The sequence below is a fragment of the Pteropus alecto genome, unplaced genomic scaffold, assembly GCF_000325575.1.
Source record: "Pteropus alecto unplaced genomic scaffold, ASM32557v1 scaffold156, whole genome shotgun sequence".
In the NCBI taxonomy this organism is placed as follows: Eukaryota; Metazoa; Chordata; class Mammalia; order Chiroptera; family Pteropodidae; genus Pteropus; species Pteropus alecto.
Window position 1 is genome coordinate 102,124 of NW_006437746.1, and position 5,031 is coordinate 107,154.

Here is a 5,031-nt window from a genome sequence, read left to right on the forward strand (position 1 = left end):
GCTGTTTCTGTACTGGTATTTTTCAAAAAGAGAAGAGAGAGAAGAAACTCACATATTCTCTGCATAAGCCTATGGTCAATTGTTGGTTGGCAATTAATGTTTCACTTTGAGTGTGAGACACCCAAAGATTTCTATAACCACAGATATGCAAAAAAGCACATTCCCCAGCAGGGCACACTATAAAATATTCTTTCATGACAGCTCTCTACCTAGCAGGACTTAACTAATAACTGTTCTCTTAACTGCTGCCTTTGGATCCTTAAATGTAGGGGAAATATTTTGAAATCTGGCAGAATTGAAAAGGTGTCTTAATTCACTTGGAGTTTCATGTCTGCCACACACAGTCAGATAGGTTATTTAAAAATCAAAAAAAAAAAAAAAAAAAAAATGAAAACCACTGTAGCAAAGCCATCAGGCTATTCTTTGTCTTCTCCATGGCTTGCTTAATTTATCAACTGCCTCTTCTTTACTCATAAATTTCTACATTTCTCCCCTACCCACCAAATGACAGTACAGCTTTGTGCATTTCACATGCCATCGTACTTGCCACTGACCATCTGGCTGGTACTCAAGTCACCAGCAGAGGCAGCAGCTTGGAATACTTTTATCACCATCTGAGACAAGTAGGAATTGGCTAATTGGCTGTCCCTAGCTCCTTATGTCCCAGCACACTATAATTTTAGCAAGTGTCTGAGTGCTGTTCTTAAAAGGGAGGTGTAAGTTAAGCTGCCGCTTCTGGAAAGAGTAGAGAAAAGAGAAGTGAGGTGCTGTGGTCATCTTCTGGACCTAAACACATCTAAGCGAGAGTCTCGTCGCTGCCTGCGAGTCTTGCACGCACCAGAACATGATCATGGCAATGCACTTCGGGTGTGCACAGTGCAGGCCGATCATCTCGTCCAGACTTATTTTCATGCAGTGACTAAGAATAATGTTTTGTTACAAAGTAAAAATCTTGGACAAATGATAAACTGGAAGGGACAAGGGAAAAGAGATACAAACTGGGCCTACCCAGGCCCGTGGGGATGTCTGCTCACCTCCGTCGAAGACGTCACTCAGCTGCAGCCACTGGTTGAATGTGGAAGCTGCTTTGGTTAATATCTTACTATTTCAGCCAAGGCTGAAATCTAAAAAAATCCCATTTCCAAGATAGTAATAAGAAGTACTCTTTATACCCATACATTATACCACCACCTCTTGGCCAGGGATTACTTCCAGCTGTTTCTACTGACCTGGCTTGACCACATCCTTCATATATAGCCAAGCAGATACAACCCGTTACATACGTGTTCCCAAGATAAATGATAACTAGGCCTCAAGTAAGAGGACTTGACAGCATTTCTTAAGACAGACACTTAAATGAACTGACTTTAAACAGAAACAGGACTTTTTGTTTATAGGCTTTGTCACACATAATTCATCCTAAATTCACCCAGTAATTGGGTGACCCGCTGTGTTAGCTAACTGGCTTTATCCGATGGAAAAATAATCCTTATATCTTTATGCTAAAAGGTAGTTTTGCCACTTGGACTGAGAGCTCCACCGAAGTTAGGCTCCTACCTTCCCACAGAAACTGGAAATTGGGGGTGCTGCCTTCCTCGATTATTGTGTTTCAAAGAGATGGCTCCCAGGTCCTTCAGCAAGACATGCCTGGGTTGTAAAGCTGGCAGGAGGCTTGTTTAGCTTTTAGGAAGATTTACAGTTGACCCTCGAACAATGGGGTGTAAACTCCACTTATATGTGGATTTCTTTCCATAAAGACTGTAAATGTATTTTCTGTTCCTTCAGGCCCACCAAGGCTTCTGCCTCACACCATTGGCCACCACCATAGGCAGGAGGCTGGGAAGTGTAGGTTCTTTTAAGTGCTGAGTGCGTTGCCCTTCTAACATCAAAGGGATCTGTGACTAAGAAGGAAAGGCGGAAGAGGTATTGGGTAGGCAATTAGTGGTTTCCGGGGTACAGTTCTTCCCAGAGAGCTTGGAATGCTTCAGACGCTGTGTTCTGTCCCTACGTGAAACTGATATGTCTGGATCAAGGGCTTAGAAGAATTCATTTAAGTTGTTAGTTTTCCTTACTGTTCCCTGAGGAAACACAGGGCTCTTCAGAGTTGCTTCGGGCGTTCCAAATTATTTTCTACTTAAGGTAAATATTTAACATTCTCTTAGGACACTTTTGTCATTTTTGTAAGTTTTATACCAGAAATTCTTGAACATCTTGATTCAAGGAGCTCTTAGGTTTTCTGTATTTTTTTTCCGCAGCACCCATAGGCCCAGAGAAACACCCAACAGCTCCTTTTACAAAGTAGTTAGGCCCAATAACTCGGTGTTTTTGTTCTAACAACTTATAGCGATTAAAAAATACACGTAAATGAAAGGAACAATAATACTTTTGTTTTATTCTTAAATAACCACTATAACTTTCTAATGAGATGTGTGTACCCATTGGATACTGCAACACTTCTCCAATTCTGGAATCAAATTTTGACAACGCCATCTTCATTTCCTGTTCCATATTGACTTTCCTGAGATACTTACTTATCAAACAAATAAAAAAATCCAGCTTTATAGAGATATGACACCATCTAAAGGAATGTAGTACAATCTACATTTGAAACAGTAAACTATCTCAAGGTATTGGTCCACAGGGTGTCAGACAGAGGTGTAGTATTGTCGTGTTTTTCTCGCCATCTTCCATATTCCAAGGCTTTTAAAAGTTGAGCTTACTGTGGCACACGAGGCCTTTTTGCCGAGTTTGGGAGCCATGAGTTAGGTATAGAAGTGCCAGGTCACACGCCGCCTGAGACCCGCAGTGGCGGCTCGTGGCAGCTGGCTGGCTGGACCGGAGGAAGTGCTGTGTGAAGGACACCGAGGAGAGCTCAAGAGGACGTGGCCACAGAAGTGCTCGTGTGCAGGTAACATCTTTTTTTACTTTCCAGACATTTTTGAAACTTCTAATACAACTCTGAGGCTGGATAGTCACTCTATTTGCTACTGTCACTGTGAAGATACGGACAACACTCTGTGAGAGGACAATGCCGCAGAACAACACGACTCACTAGACAAAACCAGAGGAATTAAGGTCCCACTGTTATTTTACTTGGAATGAATTGAGGATGCGATGGCCAATGTTTAATATATTGATTGGTTTGTCCAAGGACAGAACTTCAATCTGAGATTTCTGTCTGTAAGGTAGAAAAAGACTGCTCTCTTCTTTACTTCAAATATCATGCAGAACTCTATTTCTAAGTGAGTTCAAGTGGTTTGTCATGTTTCCAGGTTTTACCTCCCTTCGCGTCATGGTCAAGTTTATGGGCTCATGAGATAATTACTGTACACTATCTGTGAGGAACGATTTCATGTTTTTGCCCTCACAAAGCCCTTATAAGTAACTGCCCATCTAACTTCCTTTCTGGGAATCAGGGCAGACTTGGGCAAGTTTGCCTTGAGAGAAATCCACTGCCCACTGGCCTTCCCGGGCACTGAACTCTGGGGACAATTTGAATCAGTGGGGGCCCTTTTTTGTTAAAAAGAAATCTTGCAGGAGTCGAATTGTACTCTTACCCTCTTCGACAAACCTGCCCAATGATGTCAATGATGGGGCAGGTGCTGATGAGAGTAGAGAGGGAGAGAGAGAGAGAGAGAGAGAGAGAGACAGAACAGGGTGAGATGGTTTCTTCTTGGAGAGTCATGAGAGGGCTGAGTCTATCTTACTATAGCGCAAGATAAGGCCTTTCTCAAACCAGGTCATACTAGCTGAGAAGCTAAACTTGAAATCAGGGGAAGAGGGTCAGTGAGAACTTTGGGTAAAATCTGTAGTAAAGATTATGTTGATAACAGGCTGTTCTCAGTTTAGTCACATGTGTGCTGTTAGATTAACCTTATTGTGGATTTCAGATTAACAGGCACAGAAAACAGATTTTTAGTGAAGAGGCAGTAAATTAGAGAAGGCAGCTTTTATTATATAGATCTTGTTGTGTGCCAGTTGGTGTCACAGGCATTTTTTTTTTAAAGAGAGCCTGATAATTAAAATCCGTCAACTCAAATGGCAACAGATTACCTGGTATCTGTGATTTCGCTCAAGGCATTTTTAAAAACAAACCACTAGATAACAAAATGCTAGATGCTTGGCTGCTTGGTAAGCATAGAATTAAAGCAAAAATGTTCTTCTTTTTTCAAAGATGATTTCCCTTAATGTTGAGTCCTGCGTCACTGTGCATATTTCTTGTCTCTGCATTACTGACATGAGTAATTAGAATCAGGACTCCCCCACTGTAACATGCTGACATCTGACAAAAAACTCCTTGACCAATTTTATTCAGGCTCCTCTGAACCCTTTTTCCAACTAGGTCTCGAACTTGGGACTTCAGTGTCTACTTCTGCATTACCCAGTTTTAACAAGAAACTAGCTAAGTCATTTTTAGCAAGAATCCCCCACCGTTGATATCCGGTCAAATTCCTCATCCCCCAGGCGATGTCTGATTTCCCTGGCCTGACTTCAGGAAGAATCCTGGCAAATTGGTTTAGCCAGAAATTCTTCCTTACCCTGATATTTCCTCTTAGTAAATTTCTGCCCACTGACTCCCTCAACCTGCTCCTTGGCTGTAAATCCCCACTAGTCCATATTGTGGAACTGAGCCCAGCATTATACTGGGGCTCTTTCCTCCTATTGCGATAGCTTCTGAATAAAATCTGTTTCTAACAACGCTTTAACTACTCTTCAGCTCTGTTTTTCTTTAACACAACACATTGATACATTCTTATTTTGAGTTTCTATTTTTGCTAGAATTCTTGCGTTTTTCTACCCTGTGTCCACCCTCTACTTCTCTAGTAGTAATATTATAAGGGACAAAATCCATGACTTGGTCCCAGAAAGTTGAACAGGAGACGCATGTCTCCTAAAGAGTGAGTTTTAACACAGCAAGTTGCATTAAAACCAGTCCCTTAATTAAGGAACATAATGTACATTATTTCACAGTTCACTATTGGCCACGACACAATTGTGACTGGGCCCAAGCAGAGCAGGGAGAGAGGGAAA